Consider the following 18,769-nt stretch of genomic DNA (forward strand, 5'->3'; position numbering starts at 1 on the left):
ATAAAAAACTATCTAAATCGCAACAAATTACATCCCTCATATTCAACACCTCTATCTGTTACCATGGGCCAAATTATAACGCTGAATTAATATTACAATATTAAAATTAATAAAGTGCAGCCACGGGGAAACAAAATGTATATTCATTGTACGGAGGCTGTTGCTCTGAAAAGGTTAATTTATTAACAACGCTAGATAGAAACACCATCCTTTAGAAAGAGGTTATAGCTCTCCAGAGATGTGTTTTAAGAAAGGTTATGCTTGTATTCATAGACACATAATTGAAACATATCCCATATATAATATTTTTCCTGATATTAGAGACCTATCAAACATAACAAGTACGAGTAAAAACTCTGCTAAAAATGATTAATATTCCATAAAATAAAAAAGAAAGAAAACTGTTTGTTTGTTTTAGGTTTTGTGTTGTTTTCTGTTACGATAGGCGGTTAACCTAACCAGTGTTCCTCAACAAGTAACTTTCAACTTCACCACATAAAATCGGAGGTGGAGGACGAATGATTTCGGACAGATACCTTCTACCAAATTGTCACGCCCTACCCAGTGATCGAAAAAGCGATTCATAGAATTCAGCTAAACGGATGGGGTAAAAGAAAGAAACACAGAAAACAATGGTTGTGATGGAAACTCGCTGTAACTCATCAGCGGTTAAACATGTATAATTCTATGTTGTAATTACCTATATGAGCAACTCAAGAATCGTAACTTTGTACATAGGACCGACGGCTCAAACTTGCTAGTCCTGGTTTCGTATTTACGAGATACTAGGATTTATACCAGTATATGTATATGTGTAAGATTTTACTTTTTATTTATTTTTATTTTAATAAGCGTCTGAGATGTCAACATTCAGAATGTAATAATTTTCAAACAATTTAGCAGTTCACTCATTAGAATTTTATAAAGCTACGCTTATGCGTTAATGTAACTTTAGGATATTATTCAAAGCGATACCTCTTATTGAGCCGTGCCATGGGAAAACCAACATAGTGCATTGTATACATTTTAAACACCGTTTATTGAAAAATTCAAAAATTTAATGCAGGAAATTTGCAATATGCTGATTTAAAGACGAAAAATGCTGCGAAACTGAACGTCAATTTTTAGTCAAAAACGGCGATTTTTTCCATTTTTCAAATATTTGTCGGTGTAAAACAATGAATTTTACATCACCATAAAGAAAAAAATAATTCTCGTCGATTAATGTATAATTTAAGAAAATTTGTTGGCTGGTGCCGTTGACTACCCGTAACAGTTGCCAAGGAATCCTAAGACGGTACACGATTGTATTTTTCTACTTGTGTGGATGCGTTTGTATGTGTATGAGTCTATAACGGTGCCCTACTGTTTTCTTATGTGTTGCTTCTTCGTTTTTCAATGTTATTCAGTTAGTCGTGGTTGTATGTTTATCTTTGGTACACGAGTGTCTGCGCTATTGTGGTGTACGTTGTAGTGTGACTGTTATTAAGGAACGTGGTATTCCCTTTGTATATTCGTCCTTGTTAAACTTTCCCCTTCGGGTTCCTTCCTCGCCCCCTCCCCCGCGGCCCAATTTTGCCCCTTACCATTTCCTTCTCCACCATCTATATTTAGCATAAATTAATATATACTTGTTGGATGTTTGAAGCAACCCGTCTGAAATATTTTTCCATTACAGCTTCCTTTTGTTGTGGGCCTACTATGCAAATGCGTGGCTCTGTGGTTGTGGTTTTGGTGCTCTGTGCTTTGATCCCCTTGTTTACTTACTTTGCCTTAAGCTGTGAACAAAAACAGAATACTGACAAAAAGTTTGGCTGAATAAATGCCCTTGTTGGAAAAAAAAAATGATTACGTATTTTGTACCAACCTGCGTTCTATAAATGCCCGCCACACCACATCTCGTTGTTATTTAATTTAAGCCGCCAAAATTAATGTGGTGACCTTCAAATTTTCTTTCTGTTTAGATTAGGTTCTATTACGTGAAACTCGATAAAATAGCAGAAATACCAACTTAAGATTGAAAAAAAATTGAAAAAATAACCATCGGTCTCCTGAACAACTATTGTTCATTTTTACAAAATCAATTTCTTTTGATTTTTTTATGCATGTCTGCACTAGAAATATTGTTTTCTGTTATGAAAATGCTTAGATTTTTGAAACCGATACCTTGCATAGGGAAAGCATACCGGTATAATATCGACGTCTTCATTACGTCAACTTCCTTATAGGTATAGTTCCCTTTCTTTTTGTATATAAACAGTAATATGCAAACATTTTCTTACACCGTTTAAATTATTTCGCGGTTCCGCCATCGTGGTCTTGCGCTTCGCGCTTCAGTGGCATGAACTGCTTTCTCTAACGATATGAGAAGCGCGAGATAGCGATGGCGAATGGCGAAGAGATCGCGAAACTTTAGCAATTTCGTGCTTTGCCATCGTGATTTCGCGCATGTGAAAACTCTCGATTTCACGCTTTGTCATCGTGATCTCGTGCTTTGCCATCATGATTTCGCGCTTTGCCATCATGATTCCGCGCTTCGCGTATCCCCCGCTCACGATGGAGAAGCGTGAGATCTTAATGGCGAAGTGCGAAAACACGAAACATTAACATTGGGTAGACATTTTGCCGACAATATTGAATCATAAACATAGCGTTGATATATCACAACGACATATAAAACCAAGTATTACACTGAAATCTTGATTGGGTAATATTTTTAGAATGTTGTTTAAGGTCTCCTGAATATAATGAACATATAATATAGTTACCTATAAGGCCATTGAAAAAACTGTAATCACCAATTATAAAGAAAGAACACATTTATCTTACTATGAATTGGTTGTCAAATACTGTAATATCGTATGAATTGTACCGGCGTAATACGCGTAGGATTTAACTCGTTTTATCACATGTTTGACGTCGCGGGAGTGTAATAAAGCCATTTAATAAAAATGATAATACACTAGTGTAATAAAGCTTTGACGTCGACGTCATTTATAGTATAGGCGACGTCGGTCAAATTGTCTAGTTTATATAGTAAAAGAAAGATGATTTTTTTTATGTTTCGACAAGAAAGGCTAATATGTGATAAAAAAGAATATTACATTTGTGACTTTCCACATTGAATTTATTAAACTCGTTGAATAAAATTGATAAAATGCTCGGCAGAGCCCCGCATTTTATCATTTTATTCAACTCGTTTAATAAATTCAATATGAAAAGACACACATGTAATATCCTCTATGTAATTGATTGATTTCTATAACATTTTATTTTCTATAACATTGGGACCATGATTATTTCATACATTTAAGTACAATTATGATATCTTAAAGTAACGTAATAATTATCATACGAGTCATATGAGCCGTGCCATGGGAAAACCAACATAGTGGCTTTGCGACCAGCATGGATCTAGACCAGCCTGCGCATCCGCGCAGTCTGGCCAGGATCCATGCTGTTCGCTAACAGTTTCTCTAATTACAATAGGCTTTGAAAGCGAACAGCATGGATCCTGACCAGACTGCGCGGATGCGCAGGCTGGTCTGGATCCATGCTGGTCGCAAAGCCACTATGTTGGTTTTCCCATGGCACGGCTCATATTACGTCTGTAGCGTTATAAAAATTGTCATATTCAAAAGCTTTTAGCCTTGAGAATGTCTCTTTGCCGATTTTCTCAACCAACAGTTTATTTTTTTTACATTGTATTATAATTTTATTATAGAAATTTGACTCTTTAAATCGTTAGCATAGATGGTGCATGAATGTAATATTTTGCATGGTCAGGATTATTTCAATATAAGCAATCAAATAGTAGGATAATGGCTGTACCTAAATTGTTATAAAACTACAAGGACTTCAATGCAAGTTAAATCAACTAATTATATTAACCAGTTTGCTATTACTTAAGTTTACAAAACGTGAAGTAGGCAATGATTGCGTATGAAGCAATCGCCGTTGCATGATATAGACTTCTTGCTGCAACCAAATAAATTAGCAAGCTTGCCAGATTTTCACTACACAGCAGCGTATCTGCGTAAAAGCAGCTACGCGCCTGACTGGTAGCCAATTAAGATATTTAAAATGTTCATAACCAATATGGGATTCTGGAATCAACATTAAGAACAAATCTAACCTTTTGAGTAATTTGCAATTTATTTTTCAAACCCTGAGTTAAGCCATTGTATCATACTGAGGGAGCATAATCAAAGCGACATTGGACCAAAGATTTAACATGCAGCTTTTTAGTATATTGTGTAAAAAATTCTTTTTTACGGTTAACGAACTTTAAGCCAGCATTGGCTTTCTTAAGAACAGAATCTGCCAATAAACCAAACGATGAATGTTGATTTAAGGCAACACCAAGATATCTGCAGTGCCATTATAAGCTATATATATTAAGACTGGACTTTGACCATAGTTTGCGTTTGCCATACATGATATAAATCTTGAATAAGGACTTATATATGAAATATAGTATGTATACATTTAGACAGGTGTCTGTATTCTTATTATTTGTGTTTAACAAGATTAGAAATGATTTCATCTATTATATTTGTAAACAATATAATTCTCTAAAATAATATACTTAGTAGGGAATCGATCTTACCGTTTTTCGTCGCGAAGCGACGAAAATCGGGATCGAATCCCACTACGGTAACATACGAGGGTATCCAAACAACACATACTATCCAAATAAAAAAATATGGAGTTCCGGTTTAGACCATGGGCGTGCGACGACCCCGATGAAATTCGGGATATCACGGTCTTCGTTAATGTTAATAAGCGTCCGTCAGATCAGTAGGGGAAACGCAATATCCGCACAATAAGATGTCTGCGACCCGAAAGAATATTCAAAGTAAGCTGTTAATTTTGTTGCGTCAGAAGCTAATCAGCCGGTAACGTGACTACACTGATATAATTTTGATTTAAAGACCCAGCTATCTGGCACACCATCCGTGTAACTGCGTGGAAGACACTGGCTATAAATCAACATAGGTGGCAGAGTTTGACCTATAGCTGATATAGCATTAAGAATGGTAATATGGCCACTCATATTAACAACTGATTGATAGGCGCAACGTGTTCCTTTTGACACAATGACCTTCTTAGAAGGATTAAGCCTGCCTGAAAACCCAGACTCGTCGCAGTTAAATATGCGAGCAGGCTCGTGAATAATGTTCAGTTTAGTCAAGGTCTCCTCAAGAAGATCAAAGTAATGATCCACTGTATCCTGTGTGACTGCTACCCTGTCTTGTTGCAAAGGATGCGCATTCTAAGAGATAACTCTGGGTGACGTTTTAGATAACACCGAAGCCATTTGTCCAGATGGAACAACATCGCCACCACCTTGCTGGTGAATGATGTCACGAGCTAAATGTTTTTACTACTAATCTGGACAGTGGCACACCCCTCGACGACATGTATTTACAATAGTTACTGAGGGATGACTCATGTTCTGCGGTTAACAGCCGCCTTGGACCAAATGTTGTTTCTTTATTAGCATATCTGCCATTCAGATGATCCCTCAGTGTTTGGTATGGTATTTCGGTTTCATATGCAGCCTTTCGAATAGAGTAGCCGTCACGGTCTACGAGGCTCTTTGCAGCTAAAAACTGTTCGGGTCTATGGATCTGTTGGCCTCTTTTAACAGCAGACATTTTATCTGTAATGCAAATTGTATTGAAACCAATGGAACGGTCTTTGAATAGCAGATAAAAATAAAATTGACTTTTAGCGGGTGGGGGGGGGGGCTCCTTTTTTATTTATTTTTTTAAATTACTTAACAACAAATGCAACTGTAATTAACTCTAATACAATAAAATGTTGATATATTTGAATTTAAATGATAGAAAATGTTTAACACTTAACGAAGGAGGGGGGGTGCGGTGCGGGCTATTTTCTAATTGAAAACACTGACAGTGCCGCCGATAGAAGAAAAATTTTTGCAGTAAAAAACATAAACTTTTGTTATTCTGCATATAATTCAATAGAATATACATTTTTGTAAATATTTATGTAAGAAAATATACAGATGAACGTTTTTACCATAGAGTGCGGTGATCTTAACTCAGAAAACGCAAAATGACAGCTGTCGCTATTGACCTGTTTCGTCTGCTGAAAAAAACAAGCGCCTGGCCGACACAGATTTAAACCCCATTTTTGAATGGCGTTTTTTACATCGGAAAATAAACAACACGAAAGCAAGGTTTTCAAGTTTTATTTTTGATAAAATAAAGAATATAAGGTGGCCGAGCACTGGACTGGCCGAGCATAGGTAACTTGCCCTCTACACTTACAACGGGCGCCGACATTTTGAAAATTTTGAGGAACAAAAACATTCTCCAACGAGTTCTTCAGTGGGGGAATGAGAGAATAGTTTCCCCTTTTGTGTCGCTTTTCAGATCGTATTTTAATTCCTTCCGTTACTTTTTCTTTGAACTTCTCTGTTTACTAAGCCTATATTGAATTTTTAAAATTAAAATCCGTGATTTTACTTGCAGGCATGACTGATTAATGGAATTATTTTATTTATATAGAATATGGACGGCACTCCAGTACAGCATGTGCATGGTTGGCCAGTTGACAATTTTAGAAACGTGAGTAACTAACTTTCCATTGTATAATAATAATGTTAAACAAACACCCCCCCATAAATAGCATAGAAATTCCTTATTTTTTACATTTTTATTTATTCATCATTTGAATAGGCCTTTTAGATTATTATTTTTAAAGGCTCACTGCATGTATCACGCAGTGTGCGAAATTCAGATTTGAATCCACTAGACCATTTGGGCTACCAGATAGGAAATTTTCCAAGCCTGACACCTTAGTCTAAATAATGAGACCTGGAGTAGGCCGATATACATTTGATATTTTACGTTGTCTATCTAGAGGGGGCGGATATCGACAAGTCAAAAAAAAATATATTCAACTCTCGAGTACAATTATTGGACAGCCCGACACTAATTTAAACTGCCCCGAACTTTAACACCTTAAAATATAAAATATTTAAATTTTTTGCACCATATAACATTTGTAAACTATAACGCCCGTTTTTTTAAGATCGCATTGCCAATTACTGCTACTGGGACTTTTGACAATTTGCAAGATAAAATAACGATTGCTGAATACACATTTACACACCACTGATAGCATAATTTAAGTTTCTTGCCTACTGCAGGTACTTGTGAGAGGTGATTGAAATCAGCCAATTAGCGCTGTGGTTACATATTTGACTTCGTGTTTGATTGTCAACACGTGAGAGTCCCCAAAAAAAAAACACAACAATTCATAAGTATTCTCAGTCTGGACGATGCGTGATGTCTTCTTAGTTTTTTATTAATGGAGACCCATATGAAATCACCTGCTGTACGAGTTCGTTTAATTAGCATGATTTTTAAAACAATTTATAGGAAAATTTAGTAGCCTGGTCGGGCTTGTACTGCGGAAAAATCGTTAGCCCGAGTTGAAATTTGGTAGCCACAGGCTTCGGACTACCCGCAAATTTCGAACACTGACCAGTGATTGATTGAGCTTATGATTCTGCCGATAAGCTGTGCTCGGCCTAAATATAGGGAATCGGATCGGCTTATAGAAAAAAATATAGATTTTAAAACGGGCTGGAAACATTGCCCAATCGGGCTTTCAACATAAAACTACATTTTTTTGAAAAATAGTAAAGATATTTCTTTCCAAATTGGTTCATCTGTTCTATGACACAAATTGAAATAAAAAATTTAACTTGGTTGCCTTCGTTTTGGTAGAATTATTTCCCCTTTCAGGATTTTTATGACGCTTAATTTTTTGAAGTCCCAAAAAAATTATGTGTTAATGCATTACATTATGCTATTGGCGTTTGTTTCGTTTATTCCACACTCACTTGACACCTTTGCAAATTGTCAACAGCAGGATAGCGTTGATAAGTGCAATTGGCGCAGACATGCAATTCGGCTCGATCTTTCTTTGGAATATATTAATACTGTTTACAGGGTCCTACTGATACAACCACATTTTAAAAAAAATTCTTATTGATACATCCACATTTTAAAATAAAGTCATATCTGATCCCTAACAAGTTTGTAATTCAAAATACAGCCCTTAATCTGGAGTTCTGAAGCGCTCAATTAGTTGGTCAGAATTATAAAGGAATTGAATTAAAAAATGTTCCATAAATGCAAGAGTTTTAGAGTTAGTCAGAACCATAATCGCAGAAGATGTAATTTTACTTTCACAAATCACAGGGCTAAAATTTTGGACTCGCTAAATGCAAGTAAATTTCATGGAATGCAAGTTAAGATCAAAAATTCACACAATTATTTTGCAAATACAAATAATTTTAGTCAAAATTGTTGCGGTTTTTGTTAATGTTTGTAGATTCGCTTTCATTTGAGGATAACAAAAACACAACATCTTATTTTGGTTAGCCATTTTTTATTGAATGGATTACTGATTATAAAAAAATGTAGAGGTCTATCTTATAATTAAATCTAGAATGCATCTTACTAATTCGTACATGTAAAACAGTTGAATCGCTATTTATAATATTAGGTACGAAATTTGCCTTCCCGTAGTTTCAGCCAGTAATTAAGTTCGCCATCAATGATGCGTTCCGAATTATTTGAAGGTTATTTTGAGTTATAACGAACAAAATTGTATGCCAAGGAAAACCGTGCAAACAATATTGATGTTTTAGCATGATTTTTTAGGTATTCTAATTTTTAAATTTGAAAGTCTAATTGCAAGATGATTTCAGACTAAGCAACAAAAAAAAAAGCTACATGCTACATTTTTATGTTGGTCAAAAAGTTAAACTGAAGCCGCTCAACATTACTTTTTGGCCCGATGCATTCAGTTCCTGTTCTCCTAGGAACCCCCAGTCAAGCATGCCCCCAACATATGATGAAGTATTTTGAGGGTATGAGCTAGAACCAGTTGTTTTATGGTTCAAAATTCAGCTTTAAGTTCAGGCATGTGATATTGGTGTCAAGCTTTGAAATTTTCTATCTGGTTGCCAGCATGGGTTACATTTAAATGTGTTAAATCAACGATGATGCCGCATAAGCTTTTGAATTGATGCTTTAGAAAAAAAGAAATGGACTAATAAAATAATAGTTATTTTCTTCAATCTTCTACGAAGTGTCCCCCTTACCTATAGGTAAAGATTTCGGGGAGTTGAAGGGAAGCAAACTCTTTCGTGCAGTTCCGGGACTTTTCTTAAAATGACCCGCCCCAGTCCAGATAGAAAAAGTCATATTTTGGAAAGTTTTATTTCGTACAGTTAACAAGAATAGTTTAGTATATTGGGTTTTAAAAGCTATAATTTTCTACAATTTGTTTACACACACATTTATTTCAGCCAGATTTTTATTTAAAAAAATTTGTCCATATTCCACTTTAACAAATTTCTCCCGCCATGCCAATGATAAAATTGGGGTCATCTTATTGGCATGAAAATTGAAAAACTGCGAAAAGGATATTAGCTCTTAGACCTTTGAAATTTCAAACACTGGTTGTCCATGTTTTCTTAATTTGCCCCTTTTCACTTTTTCAGGCATCTTGGTCTATTATAATGAGTATTGTTGTACTGCTCCAGAGTGCTTGTTGACAGCCCTGAAACCCTTGCTTGGGGCTCATAAGGTTTTCTATCAATCTGTTCTTATTATATAGTTGCAGCTGTTGGAAGCATTTTCAATCTTCAAAATAATTGATTAACTGTATACTAATTAGTATTTGTGTGAACAGTTTTTTGGTTGGGAGTTCGGGTGCATAGAATCAAATTTTCAAGGAACATTAGGCTTTAAAAAAATTGTCTTTTTCCCTGTATCCTGACCTACCATAAATTTTGGCCCGACCCTAAATGGACGGTCCGTCCGCCTTTGTCTTTGAAACTTTTTTTCAACTTTTTGATAAAAGTTGCAAAATTTGCACTTTTTATGCTTTAACATGGGACAGTGATGTTATAAATCACTTACTATTCTCTAGAGGCATAACCCCCCTCCCCCCCCCCCCCACCTATTTTATTTTTTTGACCAAAAAAAATTTCCAAAAAGTCTCCCTAAAAATAATTTCAAAAAAATCCAAAGAAAAGTTTTTCCGACCTACCTAACCTAATTTATTTTAGCATGTTACGGAAAAAATTTTTTTTTTAGACCTTAGTAAAGACTCCATTTCATTTCTTTATGATAAAGCATTTCTGGACAAAACCATAATATTTTAAAACATGTATGCAAATTTAAACATTTTTTAGCTCAAACACCTGTCACAGGGTGACAACTTTGTTTATGTCCGTCATATGCCAAAAAATTTGTAAAAATCTTCTTCAGAACCTCTGGGCAGATTTTCCCCCAAACTTCACAGGATGATCTTTGGATGGTCCTCTTTCAAATTACCCAAAGAATTTAATTCCATATAGACTGACCGGGAAAAAAAAACTTTGAAAATGATTTCTTGTCAGAATTGTTAGCCCGGGGGGCTTTTCATCCTTATATTTTCCCAACATCCCAAATGAAAAGGGAACATTTCCCAAAAATTTACATCAACAAATAGTTTAAATTTTTGACTGGAGGAAGGGTGTTCTCGATATTTGATTTTTAGCTCACCTGTCATCTTTTGGACAGGTGAGCTTTTGTGATAGCGCGGCGTCCGTCGTCCGTCCGTTGCGTCGATAAACTTTTGCTTGGACCACTCTATAGGTCACATTTTTCATGGGATCTTTATGAAAGTTGGTTAGGGTCTCTTTTTATCAATTTACAATATTTGATTTTCTGTTTTACAGGTTCACTTCTTGAGAGCAGGCAGCTAAAAATGGAAGGTCAAACAAATCCAGTATACTTGAAAAGCAAGAAAGAAACACCAGAAAATATAAAAAGACAGAAGAACAAGGGAACTTAAAAAAAAAAACTTTTAAGGATAGGATTCAGGATTTATTTAGAACTAAATTTATTTTGAGAAGAGCAGTCTTTGACAAAGCTCAGTTACTTTTAAGAGATAATGTATTATCACATTGGTTTTGTTATTGTCGAGGGCCCCCTTGCGGAAGCGAAGACATAGTTGTCCCAAATGTCTATTCGGCATATGTGCGTCCGTCCGTCCGTCCGGATTTGTTTGTCCGGACCAAATTTGGACATCATGGAGCAATCTTGTTTTTATATATGGTATGAATGTTAACTTCAGTTTAGACGGAATGTCATGCGCAAGCCCCCGGTTCCATACTCAAAGGTTTAGATCACACTTTTTCAGGTCAAAGGTCAAATTTCAAAAAATGACTGTCTGGAGCATTTTTCTTCATGCATGGAGGGATTTTGATGTTACTTGGCAAATTGTTCCCATCAGAGATGGAGTGTAATGCGCAAGAACCAGGTCCCTAGGTCTAAGGTCAAGGTCACACTTAGAGGTCAAAGGATACAGGAATGACAACTTTGTCTGGAGCATTTTTTTCTTCATGCATTTGGGTGGGACTTGATGTAAAATTGGCACAATGTTCACTACCATGGACGGAGTGTCATACGGAGAAACCAGGTCACACTTAGAGGTCAAAATCAGAAAACAAAAATGACTTGTCTGGAGCATTCTTTTTGATGCATAGGGGATTTTGAAATTTAAATTGGCACAATTTTCTCATCATGCGACGGAATGTCATGCATAAAATCCTAGAATTACTTCCCTTTGTTGTTACTATAAATAGCTTACATTTGTAACTTTTTTATTACTGGTCGTAGGGAAAAATCGAGACTTTCTTTTCTGTAGTACACCATTTCATGTTACATCCAATGTTAGGTGTATTTTGACCTATCTCTGCTGGTGCGGATTTTTGTGTGGACTTAGAATTTTTTTTATATATTTTTTTTTTTTTAAAATTTTTTTTTAAAATTTTACGTTCCTTTGTTATTACTGTAAATAACTTATTTTGTAACTTTTGGGAATCTCTTTTATTTGGCATAAATGTTTGCCTCAATGAGACAAGGAGTGTCATGCACAACTTCCCCCTTTTGACAGTTGGCGGGCTTGAAATTTTCCCGTGGGTATCTAGTTCTCATATTTTTCATGAGATTTTAAGAGAATGTTCTGTTATACCCCATGTAGGGAAGCTTGTTTGTCTTTCAGTCCCGTAGGTTTTCATGGCTTCCAGGTGATAACTCATGAAAAGCTTGACCGCTTTAAATATTTTTTGTTTCATAGTTTTCAGGTCAAGTTCGACTTTGGGGGCAGTAGGTCAAAGGTCAAGATAACTTGCAAACGCTTTGGCCTGTGATCATAGCTTTTGTAACACAGGTGTACATGATAAAATACAGGTTGTTTGAATTTGAGGGCAATAGACAAAGGTCAAGGTCACAGTGACCTTGAACGTTGAGCCGTTTCCGAATGATAACTTGAGACTGAGCCTAGGATGATAAAGTTTGGTACACTGGTGTCACTCATGAAATTTCAGGGCAAGTTTTATTTTGAGGTCAGTAGGTCAAGGTCACAATTAAGGCAAAACGTGAAAAAGTTTTCAATTATAACTTGAGAATGCTTGTGCCTAGTGATCATGAAAATTGTAAGGGGGTTGATTATGACCAGCAGGTGACCCCTAATGATGTTTAGGTCACAGGTCAAGGTCATACTGACCCGGTTCTTTTTAAAATGATGCACGGAGGGGTACATGGGTCTTCCTCCACCATTAAAACTGGAAAGTCGCCATATGACCTATCCTGTGTCGTGTGATGTTAAGTTCAACAAAATAATAACTGTTCTTTAAACGGTTTTTTTGGGCAATAACTTCAGGGATGCTTGGGATGAGAAACACAAAATTTAGTACAAGGTTGGTTTTGACCGCGATTACCTGTATTGATTAGAGTTCCAAAGGTCAGGGTGACCCGGAACATTAAACCTTTTCCATACAACAACTTGAGAACACTTTGGCGGAGGATCATGAAACTATAGAGATTGAATTTGAGGGCATTAGGTCATAGCTCAAGAAAATGCTGCTTTGATATTGGCTTAGTTCTGTGATAAGGCCATATTGTAGAGTATAATTCTTCACTCCTGTGACAACTCTAGCGTTTAGCTCACCTGAGCACAAAGTGCTCAGGTGAGCTTTTGTGATCGCCCTGTGTCCGTCCGTCGTCAACAATTTGACTGTTAACACTCTAGAGTCACAATTTTGACCTAATCTTTTGAAACTTGGTTAGAATGTTACCCTCAAAAAAATCTTGGACACATTTGATATTGGGTTATCTTGGATCAAAAACTAGGTCACCAAGTAAATCAAAGGAAAAGCTTGTTAACCCGTAGAGGTCACATTTAATGGCTATATCTTCATGAAACTTGGTCAGAATGTTAATCTTTTGATCTCAAGGTCCAGTTTGAAACTGGGTTATGTAGGGTCAAAAACTAGGTCACTAGGTCAAATCAAAGGAAAAACTGTTTACACTCTAAAAGCCAAATTTAGACATATCTTAATCTTAATGAAACTTTTGTCAGAATTTTAATCTTGATGATCTAAGGCCAAGTTAAATCTAGTTTCAGGTGGGGTTAAAAATTAGGTCACTAGGTCAAAATCAAAGGAACAGCTCGTTAACACTCCAGAGCCACATTTATGACTGCATCCTTTATGAAACTTCACCAAAATGTTAATCTTGATGATCTTTCAGTCAAGTTTGAATCTGGGTCATGTGGGGTCAAAAACTAGGTCACCAAGTCAAATCAAAGGAAAAGCTAGTTAACTCTTTAGAGGCTACATTTATGATCATATCTTATGTAAATTGGTCAGAATGTTGATCTTTATGATCTTTCTACATCAATATGTCACGTGAGCAATACAGGCCATCATGGCCCCTCTTGTTTATTTGTTCTTGTTGTAAGAGAAATTTGTACATTTAGAATACGATTACAGCAAGTCAAAGTTTCTTTATTTTGACAATACTTATTTCAAAGCCTGACAAAAGCATCCAGTACTGTTTTTTAAAAGTTGTTATTCCAGTTCAGCTATATTTCATGTATGGATAAAACAAGTTGTGTGATCTGTGATCATTATAAATGTGTATACAGATAAAATTTTAAAATGTGAACAGTTTTATTCAATAAATAAAGTGTAATGCAAGTCTTTTTGATGTGTATATAAAAACAAAAATTAGGATTTGTTTTACGAGTAATTTCAGAATTACAATTAACACAAAAAGAAAAAACCAAGCCTGCACAAGAAGGCTAATATATCTCCCTAGACTGAGCTCTTAACCTGCCGTGGTGCAAATAGATTGTTGATGTGTGTCTTTCTGTTAAGTCTTGTTAACAGTGAGTTTGCATCTAGTAAATTTTCAGTTTGTATGATTTTTAGCTCACCTGGGCAAAGTGTGAGCTGTTGTGATCACCTAAAGCTGTCATTGTGCTTCTCAACAGTTTGCTTGTTATTAAACACCCTAGTAGACAGTTTTTTTTTAATGTTAAAGGGATGAGTTGAAGTCTGATAGATTCCCGATTGAGGCAGTGCCTTATTTCATATTACTTACTTTAAATCACCATTTTGATGGTCTCCGAATAGTCATGATGACACATTTCTCTATATATGTATTTTATTTCTGACTCCTCAATGTAGTATTGTATGAACTAACGTAGATCTTTATTCCTAAAATAATGATATTTCCGTTGTAGGAAAAAACGAATCTGTCAAAAATGATTGAAAAAAGGGATATCGGTGAGAAAAATCAAGTCCTAATAAAACTCTTGAACATTTCTTAAAACAAAGAACACCTCAAAATCATGACATTTTACGCTTCCGTAGAGCAACAAATCGACCGTAAATTTTACATAAATTCCACTTTTGTAGTTTGTTTTTGGGTAAACAGCTATCTCATTCATAAAATATCTAATAATATATTTAATCCTTTATCATGCAGATGACTTATACTAAAAACTGTAAGTGTACATCAAAAGAATATTTTCCGCAATGTTGTTTATGATTCCAAGTTCGTGTGAACATATGGTGAAGTAAAAAAAGTAAATTCATGATTTGCAGGCTACAAACTGATTTAATTGATACTGGAAAACATACTAGCGTAACAAAAATTACCCCCTTACAGCAAACATATGTAGACTATGTCTTTAACAAAAATTTCCGGGCAGGAATCTTTCGTCCTTGACCGGATGTTTTTGACGTTGTGCGCGCGCTCAGTTACAAAACGTCACGACGATGGGAAGGAATGGATATAATTTAATTTTTTTTTTCAAATATTCAATCGCCTTTTTCTGAGTTATAGCAAAGAATTGATAATGCAATTTTTGTATATTAAACATTCTCTCTTGATCAGATAGAGAATCAGCCCGCTTGCAATTTTTCCTGCCTGTGTCCATAAAGTTCTAAAATTACCAGCCTATTTGTGCAACAGTATAAATCAATTTACAAGTACCTATCATTTTTTTTTATCATTTGTGCTATTAAAACCTATGTCTGTGTCAAGCTAGATCTATAGCGAAATCTTCCCGACGAATAAGATAATATCAAAGTAGTCAACACTTACTATAAAATTCCACATGGCGCCAAGCATCTTTCATTATTCTACTGTATTAGAAAATTGCCTGGAAGGTAAATCATTTTTATTACTTGTTTAGAAGATATGGTACTTCGATTAAACGACACTCTGCCTTCAGGAAAGTAATGATGAAACCAGGAGTCTGTATAGCTTGCAGAAATTGCCTGCTATGATAATACGAATGGTCTGAAATGCTCGGAGGAATGGTCTGCTAAACTGATTTGTATGACCGGCAAGGCAGGGAGGAATATTGCAATACTGAAAGAAATGACTTGAAATATTGGAATGACCTACACTACTGACCGGAATAGCCTTTAATCTTAGAAGCAATGACCTGCAACGAGCATAATGACCACATCGGGCTTACAATGAGTGGATTGGCAAGCAATACTGTAATGCATGCTCTGTAATGCTGAGAGGTATGGCTTGCGATGATATTAGGAGGGGTGTGTTATGACGATAGAAATGACATGCAATGCTGAGAAGATAGGTCTGTCATATTACTACGAAGTACTTTCTATCATACTATTAGGAAGTATCAAAATTGCTGGAAAGATGAAACTGCAATGGTGACAGGAGTGAGTTGTTATGTTGATAGTACGGGCCTGGTCTTAAATACTGATAGGAAGAACATGCAATGTTAAAATGTGGACATGCAAAGTTGTGAAAAGTGACGTGCAATGTTAATAAAAAGATGTGCAATGTTAAAGGAAAAGATCTACAATACTGATAATATTTTAAAAAGCTATTGCAATGTGTTCATTGCTAACAGACAGGTCCCGTCATGTAATATAATTGGTTGACAATGCATACTTGAAGTCAAATAGCAAAGCAAGAGCAAGAGCAAGTGATGCTCATACCAAATACCGATCCATAGCGTACTTCTTCAAAAACTGCATGTGGTAGTTTGGGAAATAATCACGATTAGAGGTTAAATCAATGACCTTTTATTGACTAGCTGAAGACTGCTTTCCGGTCTAGGCAGTCTGCAAAAATTAAATTAATATCTGTGTAAACTACTTCTAGATTATGCCACCAGTCGGCCAGATGTGATTTCTCTTCCTTTTTTTATTTTAAATCATATCGCACACGTTTTCTTTAGATAAAGACAACATGTAGAGAGCAAACATATGGTCTTAAATGTTACAATAAATTAACTGAGTTTCACTGGTTGAAATTTTCTATGCTTATCTATTCTTAAAATTAAACTTTAAGTTTTGAACAAACCAATTACATTCTGAATAAAATACTACCTGTTGTAAGAAGTGCTAAATGCATAAGAAACGGACATGATGTAAAAATGCTTATATCTATTGTGTGTTAGGCAATGAATAAGAAAATGAAAGAAGTAAAGAAAAATACAATATGTGATGTTCATGTTGTTATGGTCGATTACACATAGCTTGTATGTTAAAACCCAATCTCTGACAACTGCGTCAGAGAGTCGACGCTTTGACTCAGTTGTTAGACCTGGGTTTGAATCCCGCCCCAAGCATTTTACACATTTCATTATAAAATTCTACTCTTTGATTTCTGTTAGGGTTAAAAGTCGTTACTTATTAAAGATACGAACGTTATCTCGAGCCGAAAATGGCACTTTCTTTGACAAAATGGCTTACACGTCATTATAGATGATGACTCCTTTGAAGACAGGAAGTGTTACGGTCTATTACGCATAGCTTGTAAGTTTAAAACAATCTCTGTCGACTGCGTTAGAGAGTCGACTCTTCGGCTCGGAAGTCAGTGCATTGGACTTCCACCCGTGCGACCTGGGTTCCAATCCCGCCACAATCAGTAGGGATGTTATTTCATAAAATTCTATCCTCTTCAATTTCTGTTACGTTCTTTAGTCGTTAGAATGTTAAAATGAAAATGGAACAATAACAATAACAAAAATCCTGATGTTCTTACAAATACATTTTTATACATGACAAATATGTATACAGAGGGCTGAATGTTAGACATTTTGTGAATGCATAGCAAAATTATCTTCATGTATTGTGTTAATACGAGCATATCAGTAACACCTTCTGTATCGTTCTTTCGTTTTGTCGCGTGGAATTCTTCATTATGTCGTTCTGGCACCCCTGGAAAGAACGCGACTGGCAGAAACCAGCAACCATCTGTCATAATATTTTAGTGTTCACCATGCAGTTGTTGTCTTTACTAAGTAACCCCAAGTATTTTCGACAAACTTTTAATACCAGTAGCTCAAAGGACTGATAATTCTTTTATTGAATTTTGCCGGCGGATAGCAAACTTATCATTTTCATTATACTAGCGTATCAAGTGTTTCTGTTAGATAAATGATTATTCGTAATATGCAATGTATTTTAAGCACTACACATATAATGGTAACAATTCTTCGAGAAAATGACAGTTGAAAACATAGATTCAGCAAAAATCCAAAATCCAGTTCAATACTCTTTTCAATCGAAATAATGATAAATCTGTACCAATATTAGAAGACACAACAAAACCTGAACAAGTGTTGATTACTTACCAAATATGGTATATTCATACAGTGTTAAGAATTTTTTTTGCAGTAGCATCAGAACATGTCCTTTCTGTCAACACTCTAACTCTATCATATCCAAAAGTAACAGTTTTGTTATATGAAAACTCATCTTAAATATACAACTGTACATATTGTATAATTGTCAATTTGTCAATATCGGATATCCAAGTTATTCGAGTGTTCATAGCGGTTCAACGATTACTTTGCTACTTTAAATAATCATGCGTGCCTTGGCCTTGTTCAAATCAGTTATATTTTTTTTTTTAACAAATAGTCAAGACCTTTTGAGGTTTGTCGTCAGATTAATCACGGTTCAGAGTGTTTCAGAGATATTTACAGCTTATGACTATATCGATTACTTGATAGAAATCCAAACCGCGCCGTCATTTTGCCAGACAATGGGTATAGCATTATACACTTTGAAATGAGGTTATATAGCTTAATATAGAATTTTAGAAAACAAGCTTATCTAGTATAATTATATTAAATGTTACCATTAATGATCGGAAATTTGAACTCTCATATATTATATGATTGTTAATGCATATGAAACTGTCAGAAACACATTTGATATATTTAAGACTCTTTAATAGTGTGTTTCGAAAATATACATGTATGTTAAGGTAGTTCTCACGTTTGGATCGAAACTTTTCCTACAATGTAGAATTTGATTAAACTCTGATTTTTCAAAACTTCAGAATATACATAAAAATTTCAGCAAATAAAAAGATAGGGTCGTGAG

At 35.3% G+C, this 18,769-nt stretch overlaps 1 protein-coding gene across 1 annotated transcript in view; it reads right to left on the bottom strand.

The window, feature by feature from the left end:
- The window catches only part of LOC123551110 (baculoviral IAP repeat-containing protein 3-like), a 35,368-nt gene extending 17,136 nt beyond the window's left edge, over nt 1-18,232 (bottom strand). The window contains exon 1 of the mRNA XM_053540607.1: nt 18,013-18,232. The gene's annotated coding sequence lies outside the window, so the exon portion shown is untranslated. The remainder of the gene's footprint in view (nt 1-18,012) is intronic.
- Between the last annotated feature and the right edge of the window lie 537 nt (nt 18,233-18,769).

Source organism: Mercenaria mercenaria, chromosome 4 (assembly GCF_021730395.1).
Source record: "Mercenaria mercenaria strain notata chromosome 4, MADL_Memer_1, whole genome shotgun sequence".
In the NCBI taxonomy this organism is placed as follows: domain Eukaryota; kingdom Metazoa; phylum Mollusca; class Bivalvia; order Venerida; family Veneridae; genus Mercenaria; species Mercenaria mercenaria.